This window comes from Artemia franciscana, chromosome 11 (genome assembly GCF_032884065.1).
Source record: "Artemia franciscana chromosome 11, ASM3288406v1, whole genome shotgun sequence".
NCBI lineage: Eukaryota > Metazoa > Arthropoda > Branchiopoda > Anostraca > Artemiidae > Artemia > Artemia franciscana.
Window position 1 is genome coordinate 12,244,700 of NC_088873.1, and position 22,254 is coordinate 12,266,953.

At 35.9% G+C, this 22,254-nt stretch overlaps 1 long non-coding RNA gene across 1 annotated transcript in view; it reads right to left on the reverse strand.

The window, feature by feature from the left end:
- Positions 1–22,254, reverse strand: part of LOC136032820 (uncharacterized) — a 56,297-nt gene that overhangs the window by 17,191 nt on the left and 16,852 nt on the right. The gene's annotated exons all lie outside the window — the stretch shown is intronic.

Sequence of the window (22,254 nt, forward strand, 5' to 3'; positions counted from 1 at the left end):
CACCATACATGAAAATGGAACTCGATTTGTCAGCTTCGCAATGGGGAATGATTTGCTGATCGGCGGTACGCTCAATCAGCATAGAGGCATCCACAAATACACTTGGATATCCCCGGATAGCACCGTCAAAAATCAAATCGACCATTTCCGGATGCGCTAGAGATGGTGAACAAGCCTAAAAGACGTTCGAAGTTTCCGTAGTGCCGACTTTGGTTCAGACCACGAACTAGTAATCATCACACTGTAGTCGAAACTGAAGTCTAATAATCGGAAGGTGAAGACGGACATACTCAGAAGCTTTGACGTGGACAAGCTAAGTGACAAGGGCGTCCGATATTCGTCCGGCTTTAACCTCTCCAATACATTTGAAGCCCTATATAACATACCAAAAGCTGTCGAAGAAGCTTGGGCGACGATCTGCAAAAGCTATACGGATATGGTCGAAGAGACCCTCAGGCTTAGAAAGCTGGCTAAGCAAAATTCGATATCTATGAAGAATTGAGATCTCATAAAAAATCGCAAGAACCTGAACTCAAGCTTCCTTGGGGAAAATGGTTACTCAGAGGTAACCAAGAGCTTGGCCTATAATAGAAGCGTAAAGAAAAATGCCATATCCGACAGACGGCAATACATGAACGAAAAGGTCCGACAAGCCGAAGAAGCAGCGAGCTGTGGAGACACAAGAACCATATATCGCCTTACCAAAGAAATATTAGGCAAGCCAAGTATCCAAGAATGTCCGGTGAAAGATGAAAAAGGAAGGTTCCTGACAGATGCGGAAGAACAAAAGGAACGGCGGGTGAGTTATTTTAAAGCCCTACTTAATCGCCCAGCACCAGCAGTCCTGCCGGATAAAACAGATTAACCTCTCTTCAGTCTTCACATCAGTGATGAAAAGCCGACAGCCGACGAGTTACTCTCAGCAGCCGAAAAACTTAAGAATGGGAAGGTCCCTGGTAGAGGGCGCATTTCAGCTGGAATGATCAAGTTCAGCCTGCGTTGAACCCTGGCCATCTAGCTATCCTTCTTCTCGCTCCTCTGTCAGACCAAAAAGTTCCACAAAGACTGGAGAACAGGAACTTAGTCAAGCTCTTCAAGAAAGGAGACGCAAAAGAATGTGGCAACTATAGAGGAATCAATCTTCTCTCGATCCCTGCGAAAATCTTCAGCATGGTAATATTAGGAAGACTCCAAGCTGTCCTTGATCTTCACTTACGTGAAGAACCGCACAGATTTTGGCCAAAACGGTCTTGGGCTGACCTTACTTTTTTGTATACGTACCATGCTGGAGGAATCTAACGAATGGAGACAGCGCTGGTATGTACTCTTAAAGGACTTGGAAAAGGCATTTGATTCAGTACATCGTCAAACCCTGTCGAGAGTTTTGCGGTTTTACGGCATTCTCGAGAAGCTAATCGGTCTAATAGTTGCCAGGTACGAAGAGACGGAATGCTGTGTTAAAACATCGGACGGCAACGCACGCGGCTTCAAGGTGATGTCTGGCGTCAGGCAAGGCTGTGTCCTGTCACCTCTTCTCTTCGTCCTAGTTGTAGACTACATCTTTAGACATCTTTGGAATCCGGACTACAGGAAAACTTCTTCAGGACATCAACTTGGCCAACGATGTTGGGCTTATAGAAGCCACAAAGCAGAAGCTTCAGGAATTCCTGAACAAACTCGCAGAGAAAGCTAAGCAATTCGGACTACACATCAACATTCCAAAGACAAAAGCTATATCAATCAGTAGTTCACCCATGAAAATCCAACTAGGAGGAGAGGATATTGAACAGGTGACAGACTTCAAGTAATTAGGAAGTACATTCACTTCCAGTGGCGACTCTGAAAAAGAATTGCGCACCAAGATTGCCTAGGCGAACTCAGCATTTCACAGACTTCTACCAGTTTGGAAATCCACCGTATACTCGCTGAAGTTGAAACTCAAATAGTTCCAGAGCAAGGTACTGTCTATCCTGAGTCAAGCTATGGAATGCCTTAAGCTAACTGCGGAACAGGAGAAACACCTTCCTGCCATCGAGAATAACTTTCTTCGCTAAATCCTTTGAATCAGTTGGAGAGACAGTGTCAGTAACGACGAGATCCGTACCCGCACAGGCCAGCCAAATATCGCTACCGTTGTACGACAACGTAGATGGTGATACCTTGGACACATCCTCTGAATGCCAGATCATAGACTTCCAAAAATTCTCCCCTACCGGCAAAAGGAAGGCACCCGTCGCTGAGGAAGACCAAAGAACACGCTCCGTAGGACGTATGAACGTGACGGAAGAGCCCTTCGGACGAGTCTCCTTCCAGAGTGGGAAGACATATACAAAGTTGCTCACATGAGGGAAGATTGGAGGTTTCTCACCGACACCTTGTTTGCCTCCGAAGGCACTTGAGGAAGTAACATCCAAGGTTTATGATCAAAAATTTCATAACCTACTTTAGCGTTTAAAAAAAGAATTTCTCTGCGTATACTGACCACCAAGTTTTAAAATCTTACTCTGTGTCAAGAATTTTGATCTGTGAAACGAAATAATAGTTGAACAGCTCGTGATGATGTAACTGTTGTACGTAAATATTGGCCAAATCTTACAGTGACCAAAGCTCTGAGAATCGATTTGTAAAAACCTACTAAAGTTTTGACAACAAGACTTATTTCAAAAGAATCTGTTTCTTAGAATCTGCCAATTTACCGTTTAAAAAAAGGTAGGATTTCTCTGTGCATACTGACAACCAAGTTTGATAGTATTACTCTGCATCAACTGACGAACTGAAAGTAAGTAGCGGCCAATTCTCAAAGTAACCAAAGCTCTAAGAAACATGTTTTGATAACCTTCTAAAGATTTGACAACAAGAAGTACTTGAAAAAACTTTCTTGCCTTGCTGCTAATCATTACAATAAGTAAATAAATGGTCTTTAGATGGTGCCACTACTATATATTTACTGAAATGTTTAACCGCCAATAACCAAATATAAAAAGGATGACTAGGAAAAATATTTTCTCTACAAGTTGGGTAAATAGCAATAACTTTATTTCTTCTCAAACAGAGGTCACAAATCTTTACTGCCTCTTCAACCTGGCAGTATAATATTTTCAACACTGCCAGATTTGGCAGATTTCAATGGGAAGGTCTTGTTGTGGACAAATTCACCAGATTGAGTCAAAGCTTTAGCCCCAAAGGCCCATCGCCTCCAATAGGAGTGTCTTAAAATTTATTGAATTGCTTAGATATTATAATTAGAATTTAGGATTTTCCGACTTACTATTTATGCTAGAACTTGTCGTTTTATCCGCGACGATTCAGATAAGAGGAAATAGTAATGAAAATAATTTTTAATTGATTCAAGGCCAGTTGAGAGAGACACATAAATATAGCATTTTTACTGAAAATCTTGATTTTGACTTGAAAACAACACGGATTCAAAGCATTTATGGTATTATCAAAAAATTTTTGGTGGTGGCAGGAGGGAGGGTAAAAAAAATCCAAGATTTTTTCCTTTTTCAAAGTGTTTTGTAAATTTTCAACTCAGGGGGGGACATTCAATCCTTACCTCTTTAGCCTCACTTTTGCTAGGGATGCCCTCAAAGATACCGACGGACTATTTACAGTTTACAGTTTAAGTATACAGTTTTATAGACTGTTATACGTTCTTTTCCCTTTTTATGCTAATTTTTACCAATATGTGGTATTTTTCTTCGGTGTTTGGTACTTTCTACTGGTTGCGTTAAGACTTGGACTTTTCCCAAAGGGGAATCGCCTCAAAATTGGTTTGGCACTTGAATTAAAAGATGTATCCTACTTGTCAATTGAAGCAAAGCAATTGTTTGTTCTAGCAATGTTTAACTGAGCTGGCTCTCACTCGACCTTCATTGATTTCCTTCAAATTCTTAATAATTCTTAAGTATATACTCTTCTCAAAGCTTCAGAAAACTTTAACTCTCAATACAGAAGGACTGGGATATAAACTGCCCAATATGGATGGGATAGAAACAATGAAAGTGCCGGCTTTGAAATTTTATTGTTTGTCATCGTCTTTACTATTATAGTATTTTAGAAAGTCACTTGTCCTTGGTGAGGTAGTACAAAAAGAGTTAATACAGTACAGGGGCTTAAAAAGGATGAATATCTTCTGATTGGGCCTCAAAGTTAATTAAAAAAAAGCTCAAAGCATGAAAACGGTTGTCTTATTATTTGAAAATTAGAGATTTTTTTCTTCTGTATTCTAGAATGCAATCATTAGGGCTTATTAAAAAACATCCTTTGGTAGTCTTAAGCTTATTTGTTATGGTTTCCTTTAGTTTAAAAACTGGCCTCAGTCTACTTGCCGGTTTTCTGTCACTAACCATGCGTTCACACCACTGCAATTTCATTTTGTCGATTATAGTTCAATTTGACTTCAAGAAAATAATCGTTATATTCAGCAAGAAAAGACTTTTCAAGCTCATGTTAATAATATTTGGAGCACTTTAAACTTCTTCAAGAAAATTCATATTCCAAAAATGAGGGTCTACTTTACCCAATCCGGAGTTCAGATTGAGGGTATGTACTATTAAAAAGAAGTTAACATTCTGATTAAAGAATTAAAAAAACTGGTTTTAAGCCACTTCTTATTCTACATCAAGTAGCTGACATGCTAGCCCATTTTGACTCTAGCTTTCAGATCTGCTACGTCGAATATTTTCTCTCAAGGTTTCATGACTGTCTGTCTGTTTTTATGTGGCTCTTCATTCATTGAACAGGCTATAGGAGTGTTTCCCAAACAGTTTACCCGAGCTCAATTTCTTCATATATATATTTCTTTTAATAGTTTTTTTTTCTAGCGTGGACTTTCGAAGTTAAAGTTGTTTCATCATAATATTAAATAAAAAAAACAAATTTTTTCAACTGAAAGTAAGAAGCGACATTAAAACTTAAAACGAACAGAAATTACTTCGTATTTAGTTTGACTCTTTCTCTCAACTCTTCGTTTTAAAAGAGTAAAAAACTTTAGCGTAAAGAGCGGGGCGTTGATGAGGAAGCAGCCCCTTTCATATACAAAGTAATTTCTGTTCGTTTTAAGTTTTAATGTCGCTTCTTACTTTCAGTTGAAAAAACTTGTTTTTTATTTAATTTCTGAACGTTTTTGAATCAATCCATGTTTTGATTTTGGCTCTCCGTAGAGGAATAATTAAAACGAAATTCGTATATTTTTTTTTATTTTTTTTGGCTAAATGGTTTTCTCATAATTTTGATCGAATGATTTTGAGAAAAAAAGAGCGGGAGAGGAAGCCTAATTGCCCTCCAATTTTTTGGTTAATTAAAAAGGCAACTAGAACTTTTAATTTTTTACGAATTTTTTTATTAGTAAAAGATATACGTAACTTATAAATTAACTTACGTAAATAACTTTTTATTCCCATGTTTTTATTACATATATGAGAGGGTTCACCCCCTCGTCAGTACCTCTCTCTTTACACTAAATCTTAAATTTTGTCCCAATTCATTAAGAATGACCCCTGAATCACAAAAGCCGTAGAATAAATAGTTGACATTACTAAAAATACTTTAGCGTAAAGAGCGAGGTAGTAGGAGGAGGTGAGCCCCTCATTTGGGTAATAATTTCTGTACGTTTTAAGTTTTAATGCTGCTCCTTACTTCCAGCTGAAAAAAACTTTTCATATTTATTTTTTCATTTTTTTTTAAATAATGCTAGAAAATCATGCGCTCCCTTCATGGAAATTTTCTTCCCCCATGACAAATTCCTCGATGGAAAGTTCCCCCAGCATATCCCACTCTTCTCAACCCCTCACCCAACCAAAAAATCCTCCTGAAAACACCTGTACACTTCCACTTCCCAATAACCATTACTATATGTAAGCATTGGTCAAAGTTTGTAACTTATAGCCCCTCCCACGGGGACTGTGGGGGAGTAAGTCGTCCCCAAAGACATAGTTATAAGGTTTTTCGACTACGCTGAATAAAATGGCTATCTCAGAATTTAGATCTGTTGACTTTGGGAAAATAATTAGCGCGGGAGGGGGCCTAGGTGCCCTCCAATTTTTTTGGTCACTTAAAAAGGGCACTAGAACTTTTCATTTCCGTTAGAATGAGCCCTCTCGCAACATTCTGGGACAACTGGGTCGATACGATCACCCCTGGAAAAAAAAACAAAACAAAAAACAAACAAATAAACACGCATCCGTGATCTGCCTTCCGGCAAAAAATACAAAATTCCACATTTTTGTAGATAGGAGCTTGAAACTTCTACAGTAGGGTTCTCTGATACGTTGAATCTGATGGTGTAATTTTCGTAAAGATTCTATGACTTTTAAGGGGTATTTCCCCCTATTTTCTAAAATAGCGCAAATTTTCTCAGGCTCGTAACTTTTGATGGGTAAGACTAAACTTGATGAAACTTATATATTTAAAATCAGCATTAAAATCCGATTCTTTTGATGTTGCTATTGGTATCAAAATTTCATTTTTCACTTTTCGGCAGGCCGAAAAGTACGATCTTCGGTAGAAACATAATTATGAGCGAGATTGTTACTTGTAGTCTCTTATAAGCTACATAAGGCACTTCGAGTCTCTGCCTTCGCTTTTGTCCTGAACATCTTCAGAAATGTAATTCTCTTATCTTCACAACCAGCTAAGCTTTGCACTCCATGGAGGCACACCAAAGCATTATAATTTCTCAAAGTTTCCTGTTCATTTGTGAGTTCTACTCTAGGAGGGGGATTCTCAAATTCGAACCAATGCATAAAGCTGTCCTTGATTTACTTGATTTCAGCTTTTCTTGTAGTAATTTTTTGCACAGTAGGGTTCATTTATTTCTTAATTTTATTTATCTAATAACAATTGGATTTCATTTTAGCATGTATAAATAAATATAATCACAGAAGAATCGATGAGTGCTTTCTACAAGGGATACTCTTTGTTTCATCTTCGAAGATTCCTTTGAATATTACTTTTTTGATGTTTTCGCTGGGCCCTATTTCGGCTAGAAATGTCCAATAAAGAGAAGGTGTAATTTAGACATGTCTTAACTTGCTCTATTCAGGAGAAGCTGAACAAGGGAAATATATATCCAGTCAAACTACAACCAAATAAGGTAGTTTGATCCTATTCTAATGTATGCAACTTGATGGGTCATTTGATGGCTCGTCAACTTGGCCTGGAAAATGTCAGAAGTAATTTTTTTTTATGACAACTCAACTTACTATCAAATGAAGCTGGGTTTTTGGTGTATTTATATGAAATGAAGCTAAATCTTTGAATCAAACTACAACCAAATAAGGTAGTTTTGAGCCTACCCTGGTAGATGCAACTTGATAGGTCATTTTGTTTAATACCGGCTTGTCAATTTCGCCCGAAAAGTGCAAGAATTAATTCTTTTGACAACTCAGCTTAATATCAAACCCGTTACTTGTCCAATGGGATTTCCACTTATCTGGGTTTAACCCCTAAAAGATAACAACAAATACATATCGGGCACGTATCACTTGAAACGGCACGAATAACTACGAGAATAACAACATTTTTCACATGTAAAATAGCCTATAGGCCTTTTTTCGCGTCAACCAGCTGGTTTAACTAATGACAGCTTTGGTTTAACCAGCTTGTATGTTTAACGCAAAAACGGAAAAAATTACATATGGTTGAGCTCAAACAAAACTGGTTCGCGAAAACACTTTTTACTTGTCGGTTTGGGCAAAAAATTTCAAACATAAAACATCCGTATAGTGTTAAGAGTGTCATTCTATTATAATTAAATGATTTAGCACTGGCTAATTTCCTCCGGATTTGACATATTTCACATTAGTTTGAGGTCAGAGAGAATTGAAAAATGATCTAGCATACTCTCTGGTATATTTGAAGAGATAGGAAGGGTCTGAATTAGTGGAATCTTGGGTTAAATTGTTCAGGTAATATATTGGAAAATGTTGTATTCATAATGTAAAAGCAAAATTATCTATAAAAAAGTCCTAAATGATAAGACTTTAGCTTTGTTGAGCTACCCTAAACAGAGGATAAAATTCTAGTTTGACTTCTTTTTGTTTTGATTTGGAATTCTACTAGCCTACCAGGCTATAGATTAAATTTCCAGTCAAATTCCAGTTTAGCTACTTTTTGCTATCTTTGATTGGGGTTATGTTAGGTGAATGAAACTTTCAGTGATTAATCCATAGCTAAAAACATACTCTGAGAAGCTATTGCTAAGCTTATGTGATAACCCTCTTCTGTTTCTAAATCTTGGAATTTTGCATACTGGACTGGTCTGTAACTATTAAAATTTTGGTAAAACAACATCTTACCTTAATTTTCAGAAAGCAGTTTCTGTTTCTCTGCTTTTAGCTCTGAAAATGCAATTCTTGTTATTTGAGTAGAATTTTAAGCCATATCAGTGTTTCGTATTTAAATATAGGGAAATGTATATCCTGAAAGTTTCCAAATCTTGGAAACTTCATAAATTGAAATTGAGCAAAGTTATGACACTAAAAACGCTTTTTTCTTGTCATTTAAGTAGAAGATTTATTTTGCAAGGGTTTCACTTTTATAACACAAGCATTTTTAAGGGTGTGGACCAAATATTGAGATTTCCAACTGTCATCATCACTAACCAGCATTTCTACAGGATTTAATCCTTATTTCATTAGACAATGTGATTTAAGGTAATTTAAGGCAAACGTTTTTAAGAGAGAGAAAGAGTAGAGTTAGATGCTCCAAAATACTTTCCCATGATATAGTTTAGTCTCTAGACCCATCCCTAAAAGTTTCATTTTCCTAACCTAAACCTTTTTCAAGATAATACAAATTTATCTAAAATAGAATTTTACCAAACAGAAGTTTAACCTAATAATTTGTAATAACATATTGTTCAGGCTAGCCTTTGCAATCCCTACAAATTTTGGCTCTTCACAACAAAGCACTATTACAGGATTAGCCTAACAAAAGAAAGTAGCAAACTGCTTAATCTTAATAAAAAAAAATCCAAAGGACTTTATATTTCTTCAATACAAAATATATATTAATTTTTGTTTTCAGTAGAATACTAGTTAAGTATAAACCAGCAAATGTTTAAGAATTTTTTTGGGGGGGACAGCTGCCTAAAATTAACAAAATATTTCTGATAAGCACAAAAATATAACAAATTAAGCTAAACTAGGAAAATAGTTTTTTTCTCACTGAACAGTTACCATAACACATAATGTGTTGTAAGATTTTTGCAGTACTTGTGCATTATAGCCACCACATTCAAGTTCTATTGAGAAGTTTAGTTTGACTAATGTTAATGACATAAAATAAAATATGATGAATATATAAAACTTTATCAACAAAATTATGAAAACTACAACAAAGAATCCTGGAATTTGTAAATCAGCATCATATCTAAATATACTGTATCTTACATTGTGATAGATTGTTTTAACGCCCTACGTACAGGGGTAAATATTTAAATTATGTATCATAGGCAATTATCTGAAGAGTAATCTATTAAAAGTCTCCTGAGCTAACTAGGGAAGTTTTTTCTTTCTTTTTTACTTGCTTTAGCCTGTATCCAGTTCCTGATTGCCATATAAATTCCATATTCATAGTTAAATAACATAAGCCTTTGTATATAGACTATACCTTGTTGCTAATTTTTCGGGGCATAGAATGTTTGATTTGGTAAAGCCCTAGAGAAAGACCTGAAGAGAAAGAAACATAATAAAAAAAAATTCATGCTTCATAATTTTTAGAATAATAGCTGGTAACACATTTTATATTCAACTTTGCTCTACTTTACCCCTCAATCCTCCCAATATAAAAATGTATTGCTGAAATTTCCTATTTTCCATTTGTTTTGTCAATCTGTCTCTCTAACTTCATCCCATGTAGCTGTAAATTAAACAAATGTGACAAACAATAACTAGAAAAACAGGTGACAGGAGGTTTAATGCATTGAAAATATGAAATTTGAGCCATATTTCTGTACATTGGGAGGGGGATTGAGATAAAGCATAGCCTAACTTAATGATTTTCTCTTGCTATTGAGGGTAATTGGAAAGTCACTTGTATATCATGCTGTCCTTTTCAGTTTTAGTTGGATAGAAAAAATCCAAAGAAAGTCCCCTTTGAAAAGATAGTAGCCACAAAGTGAGATTGTATTTGTCAAAGCTTGGAGGTTTGTCCCTTCTGTCTGTTTAAACAAAACAGAATCTTAATTGAAGCTTTGTTCATTTCTATCTTAAGGGTGCACAACAATTATGATATAAGGTACTTTTCTTTATTCAATTGTCTTCTTTGTTGTCTAAAAGACTTTTTTTAAATCTAGATGTTTCATAAATTGCTCATTCTTACCAGAAGTTCATTTGACCTACTTTGAAATCCCTGGTCTTAAAATTACATTTGACTTTGTTAAAGCTAGGAGACATAGACCTTGTGTTTGTTTATAGAAAGTGAATAAACATTAGTAATTTGTATTGCACTAAAGCCCTAGGGCCATCACAATTCCAAACAAAAAAGAAACTTCACTTTAGAATATTCAACATTGTCTAACAGAAACAAAGAAAAAAAATTACCAAATTTTGCTTCTGCACTCTACTGTCAACATGAGAAATTGTCCAAAATTTTAAAATCTTGCAAAACATTCATCCCTCATCACATTCACCAGCCATCTCTCATCAAGCACTCTACACTTCATTTCTCATCTCACTCAATCCTACAAATGCATCAAATAACCCACTTTCTCATTAGTGCTTCCATAGATATGGTCAAAGTAAGAGCCATCTTGCTTACATTTTATTATATCTAGAAGTTTTCTGTAGCTAAGTCAGTCCTTAAATATTTCATACACCTTTGTAAACAACCTTAAGATGGTAAAATAGGTTGGATTATCCAAATTTTTAGTTGCCACAATATCTTTCAATCATTATTGTAATATAAAGGGCAGCCAATAGTAAAGGACCTGAATAAATATTTTAAGGTAATTAAAAAGGTTTATTACTCAAAAACTTGATAAAACTAAACGGGACTTCTTAATGATTGATTACTTTAAAATATCTACATTATACACAACAATAAACCTTTGCTATAAAGGGAAAGTCAGTAAGGCCCAAAAACTATTCAATACTAATTGTGGTTTGAGACAGTTTGCTGAATGTCTAAATGATTTTAGATAGTAATGAAGATAAAATGTGGGCAAACTCAACACCAATATGCAAGTAAGTAAGTATGGCAGCACTGACACATCAAGGTCTAAACTGGCAGTGCTAATTTCCACTTTGTGACCCTTTGGCCAAGAATTGCAATTAAGGGCTGGGGGCCAGAAATCTTGTGCTTTTGTACACCCTCCCTGCTTACCTTTTGCATATTTCTCCATTTGCCTATTTAGAGCTGGTTTAGATCTGTCTAACATCACTGACCCCCATTTAAAACAAATAAACAGGCAATACTAGGAATCAAACCTGTACCCCATGGACAAAGGATTTCTTACTAAGAGTGCTTTCCACTTAGCCAAAAACATTATTACAACCAGAGTAGAACAACTATTAAAAAAAAAATATTGAAAAAAAACAAGATGGATTTACAGCCATTTTCACTAATCTTCAATACACATTGTATTTTACTTAGACAAGTTATTGTAAGGCAGGTGTCAACAAAGCTCCAGCAGGGATTGCTTTACTTAAGATGCAAACTAGCATGGTGAATACTTAGCTGGTAAAAACCAAATACACTAGCAATGCCAGGAATTAAACCTGTACCCCTTGGACAAAGGATTCCCAAACCAGAGTGCCAACAACTTAGCAAGGAACACAAATGTGACCAGAGAACTATTATTTGAAAAAAGAAATATTGAAAAAAACTCAATTCATGGTTGTTGCTTTTCTCTACTGTCCCATAAACAATATATTTTATTTAGACAAATTAATTTTAAGACAGGTATCAACAAAACTCCATCAGGGATTGTATTTACTTAAGATACAATAAGCAATGTGATTGCATAGCTTTGTGATATTCTAGTCTTAAATAATGATAAAAAAGCAAATTTACATTTGCTATTTGTTTTCCAAACCATTTTAAGCAAAACCATCTGCAACAGCAATATGTCCATGGTTAGATTAGTGTCTATCCAAAATGCTTTACAACAGAAGGGACACATTTCTTGCAAAGCAAATACTCAGCTTTAATGCTATTCTGTGTCATCTCTAAAAAATTAAACTGTATCAGGTGTATTTTGATATAAGATACTTCTAAGACTTTTAGCAAGGGGGCAGGCATTTCTTCACAATTTATACAATGTGTAAAAGAGCACCAGGGGGTGAGATTGAAAAAAAAACTTTCAGGGATGGGTCTAAAGGCTAAAGTATGTTCTGGGAAGGTCTGCTTACATGGAGTACAAAGAAACTGTTTCACAGCTTTCCTCAATCCACTTTATAAGGTTTTAAAGATATGCAAAGACATTTCCTAAATCTTGAAAAAGAAATATTGATATGGCTTAAAATGCTACTCAAATAAAAGGAATTGCATTTTAAGAGCTAAAGCCAGAGTAAAAGAAACTGATAATTAAAAATTAAAGTAAATCTTGTTTTGTCAAAATTTCAATAGTATAGGTATAGACCTTTTGAGTAAGCAATTATCTAAGACTTAGAAATCAGAAAAGGGTTGACATAGAAGCCTGGCAGTACCTTCCCAGAGTGTTTTTGACCCTGGATTAACTACTGAGTTTCATTCTTGTAACCTATTCCCTTTCCAAGATAATGAAAATTAGCTAAACTAGAATTTTACGTATTTTTTGCTTTGGATTCATTACTGGAAGTTCTATTTTCCTGACTTAACCCATTTCTAAGATAGCAAACAGTAGCCAAACTAGAGTTTGACCTGAAAATTTATCCATGGCCCTATAGGGTAAGGCTGAAATGTAAAGAGTTCTGACAAAGATGCAACACATCTTGAAGCATCTAGTAAGAATAGTAATTGGATTAACAATGCTTTATAACCACTAGGGTCTTGCTTCATCAAGGTTTTATCTCTGAAGCCAAATTACCAAGCTAAGGTCAAGTCTAGGGCATCAAAAGGATGAAACAAAGATTTCCAAGTATCTACATAAGTTTTCAGAAGCATATTCAAACTCTTGACTTCCTGTCTTAAGGCCTATGTGAATCAAATTGCAGGATATAACCCAACATTTATCCAAATATCCCTAATACGAAAAAAAAACAAAATTAAACCTTACTTTTGCGTGGCTAGAATTCTATTTGTCAGCTTATAATTCTTATTTTATATAGACTTATTTATAGCCTACGAATTCTTCTTTTCGAAATCTACGCCTGAAAAGGTCAACCAACAATTATGAATGGTAGAACCCTACGGTTAAAAACAATGACAGTTCTGGTTAAATTAGAGTTCAACCAGTCAATTGTTTCACGCAAAATCACTTTTCATGACAACCTGGTTTGTCACTGTTTCACGCAAAAACAGCGGTTGAGCTCAACCACACCGAGTGGTTGAGCTCAAACAGTCTCTTTGGTTGACGCGAAAAAAGGCCTTATATTATTGCTTTAATGCTATGTGAAGTTCTGACAAGGAAGAGGTTGGGGCTTCGGGCCTGTTTCTAATTTTACAGGCAAATACACCTTCAGCAATTATTTCAGAGCTGGGTAACCTAATACAATTTGTGTGGCAAGTTTAATTGTAAGATTGCAAATTGTGGTTGTCGTTTGCCTTTTTTAGTCATTCCATTCAAGATGCTTTGGATATTTTTTATTGTGATAAATTGTCTTAATGCTCTGAAAAGGGAAAACTATTTCAATTGCATAGGATAGGAAAATTTCAGTAGGCTAATCAATTTAAATTCCTAAATTAGCCAGGGAAGTGTTTTTTTCACTAAAAAATCACCACCTTCTTTGAACTTCAATTATATAGCCCTGTTTTTGGCCCCCTTGAGTCAGTATCCAGTTCCTGATTGTTATTTACACTAAATTTCACTTTTTCTGTTACTCATTTCTTGTCAATATTACTAAGGGGTCATAGTTAAGCACTAGAGAAGTCATTGTTAAATAACATGTGCTTATGTATATATAGCTTTTTGCAACTTATTCTTCTTTGGTTATATAATGCTTGATATGGTATAAGCCAAGAGAAGGACCTGTAGACCTATAGAAGAAAATCTGTTAAAAAAAGATGACTCTTCATAATTTACATAATAATTACAGCTAACACATTCTACATGCAGCCCTGCTCTACTTTAGCCCCAACCCTCCTAATATGGAAATCTATAGCTGAAATTACATATTTTCTATTGATTCTGCCAATCTATCCCTCAACCCTAGTACCTGTTAATTGAAGCAACTGTTGCAAAACAAGAACTGGAAAAACAAGTAAAAGGGGGCAGAAAACATTGGAAATATATAATTTGGGCTATATATTTGCAAATTAGGCATGTTAGGGGTACATTTTTTGTTGTTCATATTTTGACTTACAAATAAAGTGAATACACCAATTGATGCCTTTTTGTATTTTCTTTACAAATATAATAATTGCTTATATTGCTAGTTCAAGTTTAAGCACTTTTTGACCTTACTTAACCTAACAAATTTTGAGAGTGAAAAACATACATTACTTTGTCAAAAATGACCAAAAACACATACTTTAATTGAAAATTTGGCATCAAAGAAGAAGAAAAACAGCATAATATTGTAAAATTTATTAATCCAACTTAATTGTGGAACATCAGTGCTCATAGATTATACAACATTTAAAAAATGGATTAAAAATGAAATAGTAAGTTTGAGACAAATGTTTTAAGCTTTTTTTATGCCTAAAAACTATTTAGGTATATTTTGGTCATTTTCAAGAGCTCAAAAACTTGCAATTGAAGTACTTATTATGTTTGTAAAGAACATAAAAAAGGCATCAAGGGGTACTTTATTTGTAAATCAAAAATATGAACAACAAAAGATTTACCAATTATTAGTATAGCTGCATGATTATCCCCTGGGTATGTAGGCTAAGTGGAAGGTCACTTATACCTGATCCTGTCCCTACTGTTTTTACTTGGTTGAGAAAAATCCAAAGAAAGTTCCCATTGAAAAGGAAAGAGACCAAAAGTGAGATTGAATTTGTCATAGCTTGGAGGTTTGCCCCTTCAGTCTGTTTAAAGAAAACAGATTCATAATTGAAGCTTTGTTCATTTCAATCTTAGGAATGATCTACATTTGTTACACTTCATTAAGGTCAATCTCCTAGGTTGAAAGCAAATTCTATTTCCAATAACATTGAAATACGTTACGAGATTTCCTCCTTTCTCATTGGCTTAATTGCTCCTTGAGGGTTGCATCAGAATATCTAAAGACTGTTGACTTTCCCTGAACATTAAGACCGGATTTAAAGGGAATTTAGATTTTTCACATGTCTAATTGGTAACAGCTGACCATTTGAATTTGGTTGATTACAAGTCAGATAACAGTTTAGCATTTGAATTTTCACGATGGGCAGAAAAAAAATACAAAAACAAAAAAGGGACGGGAAAACCTGAGACATTAGTAAGTTCTATCTCAACGTTATAGTAGAATGTATTACTTTTATTCATTTACAAGTTACTATTTCAAACAGTTCGTGGTAACAAACTGTAGTAAGAAGCGACTAGGCTCAATAGTGACCAAAACTCTAAAAAACAAAGTTTTGATACAAATAGTTACATCAAAAGAATTGCATTTTAATGCTAATTTTAAATATATAAGTTTCATCAAGTGTAGTCTTACCGGTCAAAAGTTACGAGCCTCAGAAAATGTGCCTTATTTTAGAAAATAGGCGGAAATACCCTCTAAAAGTCACAAAATCTTAAAAAAATCACACCATCAGAGTCAGCATATCCGAGAAACCTACTGTAGAAGTTTCAAGCCCCTATCATAAAAATGGTGGAATTTTGTATTTTTGATAACGGGTGCGTATTTTTTTGTTTTTTTTTTTTTGTTTTTTTCCTCAGGGGTGATCGTATCGATCTAGTTGTCCTAGAATGTCGCACGATGGTTCATTCTAACGTAAATTAAAAGTTATAGTGTCCTTTTTAAGTTACCAAAAAATCGGAGGGCACCGAGACCCCCTCCAACATACATTTTTCTCCAAGGTCACCGGATCAAAATTTTGAGATAGCCATTGTGTTTAACTTAGTCAAAAACCTAATAACTATGTCTTTGGGGATGACTAAATCCACCACAGTTCCCGGGGGAGGGGCGGCAACTTATAAACTTTGACCATTGTTAACACATAATAGTTGTTAATTATGAAGTGTACAGACGTTTCGGGGGGACTTTTTTTGTGTTGGGTTTAGGGTGGGTTGGGGGGAGGGGCAAGTTGAGTGGGAGGATCTTTCCATCCCGGAATTTTTCATGAGGGAAGAGAATTTCCATGAAGGGGTCGTAGGATTTTCTAGCATCATTTACAAAAAGACAATGAGAAAATTATTTTTTTTTCAACTGGAAGTAATGATCAACATTAAAACTTAAAGCGAACATAAAATATTACTTATATAAGGGGGTTCATCTCTTCCACAATACCTTGCTCTTTACGCAAAAAGTATTTTATATAACTCTAACTAGTTATTCTACGGCCTTTGTTATTCAAGGGTCATTCTGAAAGATTTTGGACAAAATTCAAGCTTTATTGTAAAGAACGAGGTATTGACGAGGGAGCAAACCCCCTCACAATAAAAATATACAATTATATAAGTTCGTTGCATAAGCTAATTCGTAAGGTACGAATGTATATTACTAACAAAAACGTTTATAAAAAAATAAAACAAATCTAGTTGTATTTTTAAGTAACCAAAAATTGGGAGGTAACTAGGCCTCCTCTCCCACCCCCTTTTTTTTAGCGAAATCGTCCGATCAAAACTATGAGAAAACCATTTAGCTTGTAATTAACATAAAAATTGCTTCTCCAGACTAAGCATCCGTATGATATATGGGTAGATTATTGCAAAATATATCGTGCGAAGAGTATGTTCCGGCAGAATATGCTTCAATCTTTTGAGGATGCCAACTCCAAGTGCAACTTTGGTGGAGATAATGTCGCTATGATGCTTCTACGATAGATTAGAATCAATATGGAAGCCGAGGTACCGCAGTGATATAGCTTGTAAAATAGGTTTTTCACCAAATAGAACTTTACTGAATACATCAACAGAATCACCCACTCCACAGAATGTCAGTAAAAATTTTTCTTTACATTCACACACAGCAAACTTAAACTTGTAAACATCTCTAATCTTTTGAGAGTAATATGAGCTTTAGCTATTAAATTATCTGCAGATTTTGCAAATTTTGTTAGAAATAATGTTAGTAATATATGTATCCTTTAGATAAACGTGCATCATGTTCACGTAAACTAAATAAAGTAAAGGGCCCAGCACAGACATTTTGCTATTTATAATATTAGATATCGTCGTATGAGTTTTTACACCAGGTAACTACTTTAACCCATGAAATACAAGGCTATCAAGCATGGACTCTTGATCATAATTATCAAGCTTTTTTTCTATTCGACCAATTCTCTCCTACAAATTTTCAGTTTGAAATCTCAGACTACCTAGCAGAGCCTGCTCAATTTTTGCAAACTATGGATTAAACTCGAGCGTGGTTGAATCATAAACCTGGCTGATTATCAGTTCAGTACCTTCTTTTTTCAGTGAATTTGGATCATTGAACTTTTCAGTAACTGAAAGTAAATGAAAGTAAGGAGCAACATTAAAACTTAAAGCGAACAGAAATTACTCCGTATATGATAGGGGCTTTTCCTCCTAACGCCCCGCTCTTTACGCTAAAGTTTGACTCTTTCTATTAACTTTATTTTTAAAACAGTAAGAAACTTTAGCGTAAAGAGTGGGGCGTTGAGGAGGAAAAGCCCCTTTCATATGCGGAGTAGTTTCTGTTCGTTTTAAGCTTTAATGTTGCTCCTTACTTTCATTTAAAATAGCTTGTTTTTTTTATTTAATTTCTGGACGTTTTTGAATTAATGCATGTTTTGATCTTGGCTCTCCGCACATAATAATTAAAGCGAAATTTGCATATGAATTAATTGTAATTAATCGGAATATTTTGAGAAAAAGGAGCGAGGGATGAGGCCTAGTTGCACTCCAAGTTTTTGATCACTTAAAAAAGCAACTAGAACTTTTAATTTTTTACAAACGTTTTCATTGGCAAAAAATATACGTACTTACGAATGAACTTACGTAACGAACTTCTATATCCGTATGTTTTTATTGCGTATATGAGGGGGTTCAACCCTGGTCGATACCTCGCTCTTTACATTAAAGCTTAGATTTTGTCCCAATTCCTTAAGAATGACCTCTGAATCACAAAGACCGTAGAATAAATAGCTGAAATTACTAAAAATACTTTAGCGTAAAGAGTGAGGTATAACGAGAAGGTAAACCCCTGATATGCATAATAATTTTTGTTCGTTTTAAGTTTTAATGTTGCTCCTTACTTTGAGTAGAAACAAACTTTTCATATTTATTTTTTCATTGTTTTTTCAAATAATGCTCGAAAATCCTGCGCCACCTTAATTGAAATTCACTTCCCCCATGAGAGGTTTCTCCATGGAAATATCCTCCCATGTAACCCTCCCCCCTCAAATCCCCCCTAAACCAAAAAAATCCCCCTGAAAACGTCTGTACACTTCCCAGTAACCATTGCTATATGTAAACACAGGTCAAAGTTTGTGACTTGCAGCCCCTCCCACGGGGACTGCGGGGGAGTGAGACGTCCCTAAATACATAGTTATTAGATTTTTCGACGATGGTGAATAGAATGGCTATCGCAGAATTTTGATCCGGTGACTTTTGGGAAAAAATGAGTGTGGGAGGGGGAGTAGGTGCCCTCCAATTTTTTTGGTCACTTAAAAAGGGCACTAGAACTTTTAATTTCCATAAGAATTAGCCTTCTTGCGACATTCTAGGACCACTCAGTCGATAAGATCACCCCTGGAAAAAAAAGGAAAAACAAACAAAAAAAAAACAAACAAATAAACACGCATCCGTGATCTGTCTTCTGGCAAAAAAATGCGAAATTTCACATTTTTGTAGATAGGAGCTTGAAACTTCTACTCTATGGTTCTTTGATACGCTGAATCTGATGGTGTTAAGATTGTATGACTTTTAGGGGGTGTTTCCCCCTATTTTCTAAAATGAGGCAAATTTTCTCAGGCTCGTAACTTTCGATGGGTATAACTGGTCTTGATGAAACTTATATATTTAAAATTAGCATTAAAATGCGATTCTTTCGATGTAACTATTGGTATCGAAATTCCATTTTTTAGAGTTTCGGTTACTATTGAGCCGGGTCGCTCCTTACTACAGTTCGTTACCACGAACTGTTTGATTGGTTATATTTTCCAGCAGATGACTTCTTATTTTCTCCAGCTGGGCTTCAGTTGTAGCTAATTGTTCGTAAATCAGGGCGATACTTGAAGACACCGAGTTAGACCCTAATTTATCTCTTGCTTCCAGGGCTTAAAAGGTCTTAGAAAAAGTTTCGTAAATTTCTGTGGTATTAGTAAGTTTTTGTGGCACTTTGTATTTACAAAGTGACATATAGTGATCGTAAATTCTGTCAGTCTATCTGTCTGTCTTTCCCTGTTTTGCTAGTTTAGTCACTTCCAGATAAGCTAGGACGATGATATTTGGCAGGCGTATCAGGAACCAGACTAGATTAAATTAGAAATAGTCGTTTTCCCAATTCGATCATCTGTGGGGAGTGGGGAGACGGTTAATTCAGAAAAAAAGACCGGTTTGAAACTTGGTGGAAAAAATGAGAACAAATCCTAGATACGTGATTGACATATTCGGAATGGGTCCGCTCTCTTTGGAGAAGTAGGGAGGGGGGTTAATTGTGAAAAATGAGAAAAATCTGTACCTGACAAGATTAAATTAGAAATAATCATTTATCCGACTCGACCGTCTGTAGGGGGGAGTGGAGGGACGGTTAATTCGAAAAAATGAGGTATTTTTAAGTTACGAAGGAGTGATCGAATCTTAATGAAATCTCATATTTAGAAGGATCTTGCAACTCAGATCTTTTATTTTAGATCTGACTGAATCCAGTTTCATTGGGGGGAGTTGTGGGGGCGGGACCAGAAGTCTTGGAAAACGCTCAGAGTGAAGAGGTCAGGATGAAATTTGGTGGGAAGAATAAGCACACATCCAAGATACGTAACCGCCGTAACTGGACCAGATCCGCACTCTTTGGGAGAGTTGGGGGGAGGGTAACTTGGAAAAATTAGAAAAATGAGGTATTTGTAATTTATGGACGGGTGATAAGATCTTAATGAAACTTTATATTTAGAAGGATCTTGTGCTTCAGCACTCTTGTTACAAACCCTGACAAGATCTGGTGACAGTGGCCAGAGGCGGAGGGGGAAACCAAAAATCTTGGAAAATGATTAGAGTGAAGATATCGGGATAAAACTTGGTGGGTAGAATAAGCAAATATCGTAGATACGTGATTGACGTAACTGGACGGATCCACTCTCTTTGGGGGAGTTGGGGGGAAGGGTTAATTCCGACAAATTAGAAAAAATGAGGTATTTTTAACTTAGGAAAGAGTCATCAGATATCAATGAAATTTGATGTTTGGAAGGATATCGTGTCTCATAGCTCTTATTTTAAATTCCGAACGGATCCGGTGATATTGGGGGGAAACTGGAAGGGGGAACCAAAAATTATGGGAAACGCATAGAGTGGGGGGATCGGAATGAAACTTGGTGGTAAAAACCATCGTAAGTCCTAGATATGAGATTGACGCAACTGGAACGGATCTGCTCTCTTCGGGAGAGTTGGGAGGAGGAGGGTTAATTCTGAAAAATAAAAAAATAAGGTATTTTCAACTTACGAAGGAGAGATTGGACCTTATTGAAATTGGATATTTCCAAGGATAGCATGTCTCAGAAAACGCTTAGAGTATAGGGGTCGTGATGAAACTTGATGGTAAAAATAAGCACAAGTCCTAGAAACGGGATTGACATAGCCGGAACGGATCTGCTCTCTTTAGGGGAGTTGGGGGGAGGGGGAGGGTTAATTCTAAAAAAATACACAAAATTAGGTGTTTTAACTTATGAAAGAGCGATCGTACCTTAATGAAATTTCATATTTAGAAGGACCTCGAAACCCAGATCTCCCATTTTAAATCCCTACCAGATCCAGTGTCATTAGGGGGGGGGGGAAATATTGGAAAACGCTTAAAGCGGAGAGATCAGGATGAAACTTGGTGGAAAAAATAAGCACACGTCCAAGATAGGTGACTGACATAACCGGCTCGGATCTGCTCTCTTTGGTGGAGTGGGGGGGGGGGGAGTAATTCGGTAAAATTATAAAAAATGAGGTATTTGTAACTTCTGAACGGGTGTTCAGATCTTGATGAAATTTGATATCTAGAAGGATCTTGTGCTTTAAAACTCTCATTTTAAATCCCGACCAGATCCGATGACATTGAAGGGAGCTGGAGGGGGAAACCGGAATTCTTGGAAAACGTGAAAATCGAGGTATCTTACAAATGGGTGATAGGATCTTAATGAAACTTAATATGTAGAAGAATCTTATGTCTCAGATAATCCATTTTCAATTCGAATTGGATTCAAGGATATAGAGGGTTGGAGGGAAAAACAGAAACCTTGGAAACCGGAAATCTTGGAAAACGCTTAGAGTGGAGAGATCGGAATGAAACTTGATGGGAAGAATAAGCACAAGCTTTAGATACGAGATTGACATTATTGGTATAGATCCGTTCTCTTTGGGGGAGCTGGAAGTTGTTAATTTGGAAAAATTAAAAAAATTGAAGTGTTTTTAACTTAAGAATGGGTGACCGGATCTTAATAAAATCTGATAATTAAAAAAAACTCATGTCTCAAAGCTCTTCTTTTAAATACCGACCAGATCTATTGACATTGGGGGGGGGGGGAGTTGGAGGGGGAAAACAGAAAACTTGGAAAACGCTTATAAACGCCGTAGATACGTAATTGACGTAACCGGACTGGATCCGCTTTCCTTGGGGGACTTAGGTGGTGTGGTTCAGTGCTTTGGTGATTTTGGCGCTTCCGGACGTGCTAGGACGATGAAAATTGGTAGGCATGTCAGGGAGCTGCACTAATTGACTCTTTACAGTTGTTTTCCCCGATTTGACCATCTTGGGGGCTGAAGGGAGAGGAAAAATTAGAAAAATTGAGGTATTTTTAACTTACAAATGGGCGATCGGATCTTAATGAATTTTGATATTTAGAAGGACCTCGTGTCTC